The 14,794-nt window shown below is 33.3% G+C and overlaps 2 pseudogenes; both read left to right on the top strand.

Moving 5' to 3' along the window:
- Nucleotides 1-644: 644 nt before the first annotated feature.
- Nucleotides 645-1,553, top strand: LOC140851548 (uncharacterized; annotated as a pseudogene).
- Nucleotides 1,554-2,368: 815 nt separating this feature from the next.
- On the top strand, nucleotides 2,369-13,817 carry LOC140851478 (uncharacterized; annotated as a pseudogene).
- Nucleotides 13,818-14,794: the final 977 nt, after the last annotated feature.

The following is a 14,794-nucleotide window of genomic DNA, read 5'->3' as shown; positions in this document are numbered from 1 at the left end:
TTCTTGTGAATGTGCTCTCTCCTGTTAACACCAAGACCTTTTACTTCAATAGAAAAGCTTTTTCCCCTATTAACCCTGTGAACTCAAATATAAAAGTTTTTTTTGGTATTCATTCCCCGTTACCACAGTGAGATTTTTTTAAGGTCTTATGTCCGTCCAAATCCAATAATTTTTTTTTAAGATCTCTCTCCTATGAACATACTCTCTCCTATTATCATTCCCCCCTTTTTTTTGCATCAGGTGGTTTGTTTTTTTTTTTTTTTGGTTCTATTGAAGAAGCATAAGAACCATAGCCTCTAGAATATTTGCTATTGCCTATGAGCCCTCTTGGCCATATACTTTTAGCTCATTAATATGATGAGTCTCACTTATTAGTGAATTATATTTAAAAAATACTTCTAAAATATTCACTATTTGGATTTGTAATTTGATCTAAATTATATTTAGCAAAACTCATAATTGGATGTTCTTGACTATTTAGATTTTTTTATCAGTGAACTATATTCTATGTTATTTTTATATTTTGCTAGTTATTTTGTGTCAAAATTAGTACAAAAAAGAAAAGATACTATTTATAATTTTCTAAATTCACTCAAAAAGATTATTTAATTAATTTTTGTCCTATGATTGTCTGTTGTTTGCTTATGGTGGTTATGGCTCATTTATCTGTGTCTAAAAAAAAGATGGCAATTATCATTTTAGTGATATACACAAAGATGATGTTGATGATAATGTCAATGAAGGTTATGATTCTTGAAACCTTGGTATGACGGAATATTAGGATTCCTAGAAAAGTGGTGTATGTTTTTGATAGAACACTTGATGAGAGGGTGATGAATAGAATAGCTAATCTTAGGCTCATGATGATGGAGAGTGATCAAGTTTGTATTGATCAACTTTGAATGGATAGGAGGGCATTTTGAAAACTTTGTGAAATGCTTAAATCAATTGGCAAATTAAAGGGGAATAGAAATGTTCATGTGGAAGAAATGGTTGTGATATTCCTTCATAGTCCAAGCCATTACTCCAAAAATAGGGTTATGCAATTGTACTTTCATAGATTGGATGAAACAATAAATAGTTATTTTAATGCTATTTTGAATGCTATGTTGAGACTTCATACATACTTGTTAAAAAAGCTTGAGCCTATCATAGAAACATCAACAGATGAGAAATGAAAGTGATTTAAGATGAGTTAATATTATAGTTTAAATTAAAGGTACTATTTTTATTTATTAAATTATTAAATACTCACTATTATATTTATATTTGTATTGTAGAATTATCTAGGTGCATTGGATGGTACTCATATTAAAGAGTGAGCTTCAGAGAAAGATAAACCTAGATAACGATCAAGAAAGAATAAGATTTCTATAAATGTATTTGATGTGTACTCATAGAATATGCAATTTATTTATGTGTTACCTGGATGAGAGGGGTCAGCACATGATAATAGGATCCTTAGGGATGCCATTTCTCGTAGAAATAGATTAAAAGGCTCACAAAATAATTTTAAGTCCTTTATTACTATTATACTTTCCTTGTATGATTAGAATTGATAATTTTTCTCACTTTACTTTTTTACTTATTTTTGAATGAGCAGTTATTACTACTTGTGTGATGTTGGATACATAAATTTCAAAAATTTGTTAACTACTTTAGAAGTCAGAAATATCACCTCAATGAGTGGAGACAGGGTTATTAACCTATTACACCTAAGGAGCTCTATAATATGAGACACTCAAAGGCTAGAAATGTAATTAAGAGATGTTTTGGCCTACTAAAGTTAAGATAGGCAATCTTAAGGAGTCATACTTGATATCCTATTAAGATAATGTATAGGATTATTTCTGTATGTTGCTTGCTACATAACTATATTAGAAGAGAGATGTCTGTAGATCCTATTGAGGCTTTGTACGATGAAGAGGAGTAGTCTTATGGCAGTTTTCCACATGAGCATGGTATATATATCGAGCATATTGAGTCATTTGCATCTTAGAATACGTTCAAGGCTAATCTTGTAGCCCAAATATTTGTAGAGTAGCCAAAAATAATAGAATTTGAAGAAACACAATTGTCATCATTGTTGTGTTTAATATTTAGGGATCTTAACATTTGTATGAACATTACGTATTAAGTCATCATCTTTTTTTAATATTTTTCTTGCTATGTTATAACATTTATTGTGTTATGTTATAATATTGTGTTATATCAAATCCTTACTTAATAGTTCACCCTTGTTGTGTTATATTATAATCCTATGTTATGTTAAATCCTCAATAGTTCTTTTATACTTATTCATGTAATGTAACCTAATATGCTAAATTATAATTATATAAGTATAATATATGAGATTGTGAATGTAGATATGAGCACCTTAATAATAGGAGAAATGTCAATAGGAAACAATAGAACAAAGTGCATAAAAAAATGGAGTTCTTTGGAGGATGCCAAGCTTTTGAGTCATTGGTTGAGTTGGTAACCCAAGGAAGTTGGAGGACCGACGATAAAACTTTTAGGAGTGGGTATTTACAGCAATTAGAGAGACGATGGAAGATAAGCTTCCTAGGTGTGGATAGAAAGCAACACCTCATATCGAGTCTCAGGTCAAGCTTTTGAAGAAGCAGTACAATACTATCGCGGAGATGTCGGGACCTAACTGCAGGGGATTTGGGTGGGATGACATCAACAAGTGTGTGACCTGTCAGGAGTATACCTTCAAAGAATAGGTTAAGATAAATTAACATTATAAAGTTGTTCATATTTTATTTGAAAACTTTTTTTTGCTTATTATGTTGCCCCTTTTTTTTAAAATCCAAGGTCATCCAAATGCTCATGGTATGAGGAACAAACCTTTCCCTTGCTTTGAGGATCTGACTAATATCTTTATAAGGGATTGTGCTACGTACTGGAATGGGAGCTGAAGCACCTATAGATGCTGTTGAAGAAATAGAGATGGAGGAGCAATAGTATCCACACATACTACCAGTTATCAATGAGATGAAGGATCGGGTTGTGCATCGGATCGAATCGGATCCAAGGCAGTGGAATTTTAAAATTTTTTTCGACCCGGCACATTATGCATAGATCTAAATCAGATTTACTAAGTATTTATATCATCATACAAATTAGAGAGGGGTGATCTCATCACCTTGCATGGGTAGACGAACATCGTAATTCAAAAAATATGGATCTAAAAAAGGTTCACAGATTAGCCGTATATGTGTCTGACCTCTATAGATATATCGGGATTAATCTTGGATCGTCCTTTTTGATAGCCTTTCTGGTCCTTAGATCAACACTTAATCTTCTTTCCAATCTCAACACTTGAGACTTTCTTGGCATAAGAAGAACTAGTCTAACAATCTTAGGTATGAGGAGATGTGGATGCTCAACTCTTTGGGTGTTGGACAGAGTGGAGAGGGAGAGGAGGCATGGACACAATGAGAGTTATAAAAATCTAATTTTTATCTCTCTTTGCAAATCCTAAAGTAAGTCCATTTTATAGGTCCTTGATTTGAATTCAAAATTCAAACAAAAAAAGATAAAATGACTAGTTGTTATCTCATAATAACATATTCTTTTTATTCAGATTTTCTTTTCAAGAAAAATCCATCTAAAAGAAAATATCATCTCTCCCAAATAAAAAGGTGAAGTGGGTGCCAACACTTGACAGCCACTTGTCTTCATCCAAGCAAGAGAGAGATGGAGGTGTGCCTTTCTTCCTCCTCCACAAGCTAAAATCAGAGAGGAGCATGTGCCCCTCTCATTCTTTCACACAATTTCACATACCATGCACATGTAGATGTTTCAAGAAAGAAGGAGGCGTGTGCCTTTCTAAATCTCATCCAAAGGTGGCATGCGCCCTCCTTATTCCTTTCCAAAAAATCTGTGCCAAATAAAAAAAGTTAAAGAAGAAAAATCAGCTAACTAATTGACTTAGTCCAACCTAAATGAGGCACCCAATATGGTGCCCCACATGACCCTAATAGATTAGGTTAGGATGAAGGCTATTGACTCGATCTAAATCTTGTCTAATAAGGAACCATGTCTAGAGAAGAATTTGAGTTTAACCATGTGCTAACATGATGCACCTAAATCCAATAGGATTTCACCAAATCCTAATTCAATTATGACTTCACAAGTCTAATTAGATCAATCCAAGATCAAATCCCTCATTGTGTGATCCTATAGGTTCAATTCTGTCTAGTAGTGAGATATACCATAATCTCCATCATAGCATCATTGAAATTTTTTACAATGGTTATAACAATTCCAACTCATCCTCATTAAGAAACATTGATCCATGATGATCCTAGTAAGTTCTCACAATCCACCAGCGATTTCTAGCAATATGTAGTGGCAACCTACTAGAACTAAAAAAAAATCTCAAGGTGTAGTTATCGTATGATTCAGTTTTTCTATCATGAGTCACGAAAGGATCGAGGTCAAGATTAACTCATCAAATCTTATACCTATCATATGACAGAATCATTCAATTCGAGTTTGATGTGAAATCCAATAAAAACTCTTTTCTATCTTTCACACTGTCATGGCCATAGGCTTTAGACTCGATCTCATGATCTATATAGGACTACTCCTCTACCGAAGTCGATAGATTCCATCTTGGTACAACCTAATTCCTACAATAAACATACTGCAGCCAATATACACCTCAAAGCTCTATATGATTAGGAGATCGAGTTATGGTGTAGTCAAACTACAGCACTTTCAAGGTGAACTATTGATGCATCTTAGATCAAAGAACTAGATATACAACCGCAGTTATGAATAAGTCACTGATGAGAAGGTAGAAATTTTTATGACTGTTGGTGGTTGGTCATGCTTAGTACCCTTATTCTTAATAAGTACCTATATTTTTACTTCGATCTCTTTACACCATAGATTCAAGACTCATCTATTCAAAGGAAGCGATCATACACTAATTTTTTGAATCAATCACCATCTCCATGATGATTCTATGATCGAAAGTAATTTATGCATTAATTATAATAACACGTCTCAAATTTTTAACTCTTGAGAATATGTGTTATCATATCCATTAACCAATGGACGATTCATAGACACTATTAAACATAATGTAAAAAAAATAATCTAATTTTGTTAATATCAAAGTCAAATTATAAATTATGTCTTAAAAATATTTTATAAGTATCAGTCAATTTGGCTTCTAGGCATACATCCAACAAACTCTTACTTGATTTAAAGCCAATTGGCTATAAATCTAAGTCCTATCTTCTCAAAGTGAGCTTCAATCTTTTACTGGCTCAATTTTTCTTCAATAGATCAGCCATGTTGTCCGTGAAGTCGACTCTCTTCTCCTCGACGTATTCTTTCTCGAAGTAATCGCGAATAAGATGGAACCACCGCTTGATGTGCTTGAATTTTTGATGAGATCTCGACTCTTTAGCAAGGGCTATGGTGCGTTATTATCGCAGTAGAGTGAGATGGCATGTGATGGCATCATACCTAGCTCTGCAATAAATTTTTTAAACCAGAATGTCTCCTTCATAGCCTCCGACGTGATGATATATTATGCTTCTATGGTGGAGTCTGCAATTATAGTTTGCTTAAATTCTTCCAGCTGACAGCACCACCATTACACAAGAAAATATTTTCTAATGTTGACTTTCGATCATCAATATCAGACATGAATTCTGAATTGTATACCCTTGCACTTTTAATTCTCCATTCCCAAAGATCAGGAACATATCCTTCATCCTTTCAAGTACTTAAGGATACATTTCATAGAAGTCCAGTGCTTTCGTTGGATTCGATTGATATCTACTGGTGACACTCACAGCATAGACGATATCAGGTGGTATACAAAGCATGCATACATGAGGCTCCCTATAGTCGAAGCATAAGGGATCTTACTCATGCATTTAATCTCCTCCAGTATATTAGGATACATCTTCTTAGAGAGATGAATATCATGTCTGAAGAGTACAAGACCCACTTGGAGTTCACTATACTGAATCTTTTCAGCACCTTCTCAATGTACATCTTCTGTGACAATTCCAGTATTCTCCTAGATCTATCTCTATAGATCTTTATTCCTAAAATGAAGGATGTCTCTTTAGGTCTTTCATGAAAAATTCTTTAAACAATCAAATCTTGACCAAGATCAACAAGAGAACATCATTCCTTATCAGGAGAATGTCATCCATGTACAATATGAGAAAAGTAACAGTGCTCTCACTGACCTTCTTGAACACACACGGTTCCTCTTCGTTCTTAATAAAATCAAATGATTTGATAACATCATTGAAACGAGCATTCCAACTTTGAGATGCTTGCTTGAGTCCATAAATAGATCTTTGCAGTTTGTAAATCTTGTGATCACATCACTGGAAGTAAAATCAAGCGACTGTTCCATATAGATATCTTCCTCAAGATATCCATTCAGAAAAGCTATTTTTACATCCATTTTCATATTTGGTCAAATATGCTGCAACAGTAAGCAATGTACGGATGGATTTAAGCATGGCCATAGGTGAGAAAGTCTCCTGATAGTCAATGCCTTTGCATTGGCTATACCTTTCATTACGAGCCTACTTTAAAGGTCTCTACCTTTCATCTGCACCAATCTTTCTCTTGTAGATCTATTTACACCCAATAGGTACAATACTTTCAGGTAGATCTACTAAGGTCCAGACTTGGTTTGAGTATATCGAATCAATTTTTGACCTTATTACCTTTAACCACTTTTTGGAGTCGATATCTGATATCACCTCGCTATAGGTTTTGGGGTGTCTCCAAGAACCCCATTTTTGTGAGAAATATTTTTTTTACATCTTTAAAATAATATCTAAATAACTCTAGGAGGATGAAAAATCTTACTAGATTTACAAGGTGGAATAGGTGCACGAACTGACTGACTGGGTTCCATAGGTTTCGAGGCTCGTTGTTCTTCAAAATTTTTTCTTCGAGCACAATCGATCTTCCTATATCTCTATCTTGAATAAATATTTTTCAAAAAAGATAGCATGTCGACTCACAATCACATCATATCTTTCGAAAGATAGAAGTAATATCCTAAAGACTCCTTAGGATATCTGATAAAATAAGCTTTAATTGATTTGATTTCTAACTTATCCGTCTGTTGTCGTTTGACATGGATCGGACAATCTCAAATCTTAAGATGAGTCAGACTCGACTTCTTACCATGCCATATCTCATATCGAGTGGTAGGAATGATTTTAGAAGGAACCCTGTTCAGTACATAAATGGCAGTAAGTAGACTATGTCCCAAAGATAATGAGGAAGATCTGTGAAGCTCATCATAGAATGGACCATATCTAACAAGGTCAATTTTTTCATTCTGAAACCTCATTAAGTTGAGGCATTTCAGGTGGAGTCCACTATGAAACTATATCATGCTCCTTGAGATAATCTAAAAACTCTCAACTAAGGTATTCACCTCCTCGATCTGATCGAAGAGCTTTAAAGGGCTTTTCAATTTGTTTCTCCACTTCATGCCTAAATTTTTTGAACTTTTTAAAGACTTTAGACTTGTGATACATAAGATATATATACCCATACCGTGAAAAATCATCTATAAAGATAATAAAGTAGAAAAAAATCAGAATGCACCAGAGCAAGTATCTCTGTTGTCATTTCCCGTGTCCAACAAAGAAAATCTTGGTCATTTTTTTTGAAGGCATGATTCACAGATCGGATATGACTGAAAGCCAACGAACCCAATTATCGATTTTCTCTAATTTGTTAATTCTGTCTTCTTCGATATGATCTAGCCTTAAGTGCCACAAATATTTTTGTTTAGATTATCTCTAAATGCTTAGAACCTACGACATTCACATTTCGCTCGACATAATTAACAGATACATTAATATGCAACTGAAAAAAGACCGTTGATAATGAAACTACTTCCAACTTTATTATTTCTTAAATAAATAGTACAATGGTCCTTAAAGAAACTAATTACATAGTCTTCCTGTATTAAACAAGATATAAAAATTAGATTTCTGCTCATGACAGGTACAAAGTGATAGTTTCTCAACAGCAAAATATTCTCCGATGGTAATTGAAGAGGGTATATTTCTACGACCACAGTAGCAACTTTTGTTTCATTTTGATACGTTGGAGTATTTCACCATCCCTCAACCTTCTGCTATTCTAAGATCCTATAAAGAAGTACATAGATGAGCACTAGATCCAGAGTCAAGCACCCAACTGGATGCAAAAGAAACTGTCAGGTTTGTTTATATGACGAGCATGCCTTCAAAGATCCGTCTTTCCTCTTATCTTCAGGTCCGCCAGGTAAGCAGGATAGTTTGCTTCCAATGATCATTAGAGTTACAATAGAAATACTTTCTTTCTCTGGGGCCTTTTTCTTGAAGTTACCTTCTTCCCTTCTTCTTATTCTCTACTTTCTGCTTCTTCGTAGATTTTTTTCTTCTATCCAGTAGATTTTTTTTGAAGAAGTTTGCTTCACAGCAAGTACAGAGCCCCTTGAACTCTTCAAGGTTTCTCAGTTGTTACCAGCATATTAACCAACTCATAGATAGTGCACTGGATCTTATTCATATGGAAGTTTACAATAAACTGCTCATATGAATCAATAAGGGATTATAGAATGAGATCAATCTATAGTTCCTAATCCATTGACATATCGAGCTTCTCAAGTTCTTTTAGGTCCTTGATCATTGTCAGATAATGTTCGTAGACCGACTGTCCTTCATGCATCTTATCTCGAAGAATCGCTTAGACACTTGAAGTGAACTACTGACTCTGCTCACCATACAACTCTTGTAGGTGGATCAGAATCTATCTAGCAGTCTGCATGTCCTCGTACTGGTGCTGTAATTCATTAGACATTGAGGCCAGCATGTAGCTCTTCACCTTGTTATTATCGTCCTACCATTTTTCACGAGATGCTCTCTGATCAGTGATCGGACAAGCTGGTAGAGGGGAAAGGTCCTGATCGAGAATATAGGTCAATTTTTAGAACTCAAGACAATCTATAAGTTTTGAAATTAGTCCTTAAAATTGGATTTGGTCAATCCGTTGGTCTCTAAGATGTAGACTAGGGGATTGGAAGCAGACATAGTTCCTGTAGAGAGTCAAAGTTTCTAGTTGGATTTTGTAATTGACTTAATCAATTTATTTTAGAGATTTTATTTTTAAAATAAATTAAGGCTCCTACTATTTTTTTGATTCACCACACTCCCTTGGAAGAGAAGTGAAAACCTCCATGATTAAAAGTCTTTAGTGGGTGCTGCGGTCTCACTAATTGACTCACCACCTCATCTAATAGTTATTGGTGTTAGGTCAATTGATAGGTGGATAACTCTTGTCTAGTATTTTCCTAAACACATTGCAGCCAACATTGGTCTCTAATTCATGAGCTTCACCATATCCAGAATATTGGCCCACTCTTTAGTTAAGCCAAACCCACCATTTGTGCAAACTAGAGCTATCATTGGGACTCTCATCATATTAGAAATATTGAGCCCAACCCCTTCTCCACTCCATAGCATCTCATGCCTAATAGTCATGGTTGCATTTTTTGATGCAACTGAATCACTGTATCTAGTCGATAACAATCAACCCTGAAAAGGTTCCACACAACTGCAATGGTAGAACATCGCTCGACTTAATATTTTACAAGAAGATTTGGTTCAGGTCTCATCCTTAATATGTCATAACAGTTATGACTAACCTAGTGGTATGGGCTAGCTCGAGTTCAACAAATTAATCTAATACAAAATATAATCTTCCAAAATGATCAGGTAAGTTAAGATGTATGGGGATCCCCACGTTGCTTTTCTTAGACACTAACGAATTGACCAAGTCAAACAACGAAGCCAATTAAAAAATCATCATCTAAGTACTTATCTTAGATATCAAATTAGTTGATTAGAATTAATCAGGTTAGCCTATTGATCCGAACTCAAACTACTGAGCTGAATTAGGTCTTAAGTTGATCGATAATATATGGCTATTAATTGATTTGACCAAACTAATAACTATTGGGTTGGTCATAGAGCACTCTTGACCTAAACCTAGTCAACTCTTAAGTCAGTTTGATCAACCACTCCCACTAGACCTAATTGAGCTACCTACACCTTGACTCATGATTTATAAAATTATGTCAGATCTGAATTTTCAATTAGATCTTTTAATTTCAACTTTAATTCTAATTAAGTTTATGGGTCTAATTCAGATGTCAAAATATTTTTGAATCCAAAAGAATTAAGTTTTGTATCTCATACAAAATCTTCTCAAATGAGTCGACTCACCTTGGACTTGAGTCGACTCACCTTGGACTTGAGTCGACTCATCACAGTGAGCCAACTCGATCGAGATCGAGTCGACTTTCTATGGCGAGTAGGGATCCAAAATCCAGCTGCTTGCAGCACTGAGTCAGCTCAACAGTAAGCTGAGCCAGCTCATCAGGAGATTGAGTCGGCTCAAATCAAATTTGAGTCGACTCAACAAGGACTAGAGTCGACTCGAACAAGAATCGAGTCGACTCCTGCAGGCCAGATGGAAACTCTTTCATAGGTTTGATATTTTTTAAGATCATGTATGCATCACAAAAATAGTTTTAATTTATATTTAAATTTTTTTTTAGATCTAAATAAATAATCATACATCACAATCAATCAAATATAGATTTTGAATCTAGGATTTAGCACAAAATTAATTTTTTTTTACAGTTCTTCTTCATGGATGTATTTATATGGCACCCCTACACATCATAAGAGCACCTCATCGAATGAAAAGAGAGAATCTTTAAATTCTACTTTCTCTTATGATCGGACGGCTTGGTGATACATCCATTCCAAGTACTAGGCTACTCAGATAATAACTATATCTAAGCATATATCACACACACACACACACACACACACACACACACATATATATATATATATATATATATAAATATATATAAAAAAAAAAAAAAAAAAAAAAAAATATATATATAATATAATATATATATCAAATTTATTTACGGCATGCTGAATTTTAATCTAAAATAAATTTAGATCTAACCAAACATACTATCTTCAGATCTAATCTAAATATTTTCAGATCTGATTACTTTTCAGATCTCATCTGAAATCAAAGATCTAACCAACTATCTTCAGATTAATCTATATCAGAGATACTCAGACACAACCTGATCCATTTGATTGACTACCTGATAGTTGAAGGATCGAATTGTACATCAGATCATATCAGATTAGAGGCAACGAAATTTCAAAAAATTTTCCAACCCGACATGTTATGCATAGATCTAAATCAAATTTACTAAAATTTATATTAGCATACAAAATAGAGAGGGGTGATTTCATCATCTTGTGCAGGTAGACGAACACCGCAATCTGAAAAATATGGATCTGAAGGAGGTTTACAGATTAGCCACGCACGTGTTCGATCTCTATAGGTATCCATCGAGATCAATCTTGGATCATCCTTCTTGATAGCCTTTCTAGACCTTAGATCAACATTTGATATTCTTCCTGATCTCAACCCTTGAGACTTTCTTGGCACAAGAAGAACTAGCCTAACAATCTTAGGTGTGAGGAGATGTGGACACTCAACTCTTTGGATGTTGGATAGAGTGGAGAGGGAGAGGAGGCATGGACACAATGAGAGGTTATGAAAATCTGATTTTTATCTCTCTTTGCAAATCCTAAAGGCAGCCCATTTTATAGATCCTTGATTTGAATTCAAAATTCAAACAAAAAGGGATAAAATGGCTAGTTGTTATCTCATAACAACATATTCATTTTATTCATATTTTTTTTTCAAAATAAAATCCATCTAAAAGAAATATCATCTCTCCCAAATAGGAAGGTGAAGTGGGTGCCAACACTTGGCAACCACTTGTCCTAATCTAAGCAAAGAGAGATGGGGCATGTGCCTTTCTTCCTCCTCCACAAGCTAAAATCTGAGAGGGGCATATGCCCCTCTCATTCTTCAACACAATTTCACATGCCATGCACATGTAGATGTTCCAAGAAAGAAGGAGGTGTGTGCCTTTCTGGATCTCATCTAGAGGTGGCATTCACCCTCCTTATTTCTTTCCAAAAAATTTGTGCCAAATAAGAAAAATTAAGAGAGAAAAATCAGCCAACTAATTGGCTTAATCAAACCTAAATGAGGCACCCAATATGGTGCCCCACATGACCCAAATAGATTAGATTAGGATGAAGGCTATTGAATGGATCTAAATTTATCTAATAAGAAATCAAGTCCAGAGAAGAATTTGAGTTTAACCATGTGTTGTATAGTGCATCTAAATCCAATAGAATTTCATCAAATCTTAATCTAATTATGACTTCACAAGTCCAATTAGATCAATCCAAGATCAAATCTCTTATTATGTGATCCCATAGGTTCAATTCTGTCTGGTAGTATGATATATCATGATCTTCATCATAGTATCATTGAAACTTTTTTAATGAGTTAATTCCAACTCACACTCATCAAGAATCATCGATCCATCATGATCCTAGTGAGTTTTTACAATCCACTAGTGACATCTAGCAATATATAATGGTAATCCATCAGAATTAAAAAAGAATCTTAAGATATAGTTACCATATGATTCAATTCTTCTATCATGAGTTTCGATAGGATCGAGATCAAGATTAACTCATCAAATCTCATACCTATCATATGATAGAATCATTCGATTCGAGTCTGATGTGAAATTCAATAGAAACTCTTTTCTATCTTTCACACTACCATAGCCATGGACATTAGGACACAATCTCGTGATCTACATAGGACTACTCATTCTCTATCGAGATCGATAGATTTCACTTTGGTATAATCTAATTCTTATAATGAACATACTGCAGCCAACATATACCTCAAGACTCTGTATGGCTAGGAGATTGAGTTATGATCTAGTCAAACTACAGTACTCTCAAGATGAATTACTGATGTATCTCAGATCAGAGAACTAGACACATAATCGCAGCTATGAACAAGTTATTGACGAGAAGATAGAAATCCTTGTGACTGTTGGTGATTGATCACAAGATTCAAGACTCATACTCGAAAAAAGTGATTATACACAAATCTTTCGAATCGATCACTGTCTCTGTGATGATCCTATGATCAGGAGCAACTTATGAGTTAATTATAATAATACATATCTTAAATTCTTAACTCTTGAGAATATATTATCATATCTATTAATCCAATGAATGATTTACAGACACTATTAAACACAATGTAAATAAAAATAATCTAATTTTATTAATATCAAAGTTAAATTATAAATTATACCTAAAATATTTTATAAGTGTCAGTCAATCTGACTTCTAGGATATACATCCAACATGAGAGCAAAGAAGAGGAAAGCAATTATGCTAGTCAAAGTTTTATGACTTATACTTCACAAATGGCTATTAATACGAAGTTATATGTCTAAGTCGGCCAATCAAAACTAAAAAAGCTAGGCATGAGACACTTGAGGTAGTGAGAGAGCTTATACGTGAGATGACTAAGATAGAAAACTTGAGGGCAACTGCTGGAGACCATATTGGCAAATTAGCTTCATATTTTAAATATAAGTCTGAGGCTATAGATAGAAGAATGGCAGTGGTATTTGAGGTGTGAAGATGTAGGGTCTTTCTCAAGCTGAGATTCTTAGGATAGGCAAAAAAATTGCCATGGATTCACTAGAAACTGATTATTTTTTTAGTCTTTCAGAGGATTATAGACGAGCATATGTTCTAACCCTTTACTTGCCTGACTTTCAAAGTGGAATGCAGCTAACTTGTTGCGGCATTGTGGATCTATTTTGAATATTATATATTGGGTATATTTTTTTGGTGTAGGTCTTATTGATAACTGTGTATGTAAGCACTATTTTTAGATCAACTACAAGTTTATGTTTGGATGCTAATTTTTTTTCTTATTCACAAGATACAAGGTAGTTACTTTTATGGATTTGGATGGTTATTTATGTAGATAACAATTATTTTAATATTCTTCTCTCCATAAATTATTATTACCTTATGAATTTGGATACATCAAATTTAGTTATTTTATCTTCTCTAGCTTTGCAATGAAATTATGCATTCCCTTTTAGATATTGCAGCAAGGTGATCTATTTTGTTTAATTAAGATGAATCTGTCAAATTGATTCAATTATAGTGACATATTCTTATTGCATGAAATAAGATGAAAAGATTAATTTTTTTGAGATAAATACCATGATTGTATTTAAACCAGTAGTTAGATTAGAAATCTATGCATAGCATACAAGATCAATTATTGTAAATTAAAAATAATGATGATGATGATGATGATAATTTTATAAATATGTGACTGTGGATCATACAAATTCTCAAAAATACTATTTAAATATTATCTAATAAGTATTAATACAATTTCATATAAATATTATCCCAATATTTATATTAATATTATTTTAATATTTATACTAATATAATATTTTTATTAATATTAATATAGCATTTATATCTATATATTAATATAATACTATTTTAATATTATATTATATCTATTCTAATAATATTAAAATATTAGTATTATATTAATATAATAAATTATTATGATCAAAATATTATAATATATTAATATTATATTTATATTATATAATATAATATTATTATTCATATAAAGTTTGGAAGTGAAAAAGTATGATCTTATATCTATTAAGGGTATAATAGGTATTTTATATAGTTTCATATGAAAATAAATGTTCAACTAAACATAAGCCATGTAGGTAATTACTTTTTCATGATCAACCAAACAT

Source organism: Elaeis guineensis, chromosome 9 (genome assembly GCF_000442705.2).
Source record: "Elaeis guineensis isolate ETL-2024a chromosome 9, EG11, whole genome shotgun sequence".
Classification (NCBI taxonomy): domain Eukaryota; kingdom Viridiplantae; phylum Streptophyta; class Magnoliopsida; order Arecales; family Arecaceae; genus Elaeis; species Elaeis guineensis.
The sequence above is the reverse complement of the archived record's forward strand: the minus strand, read 5'-3'. Positions and strand labels throughout refer to the sequence as shown.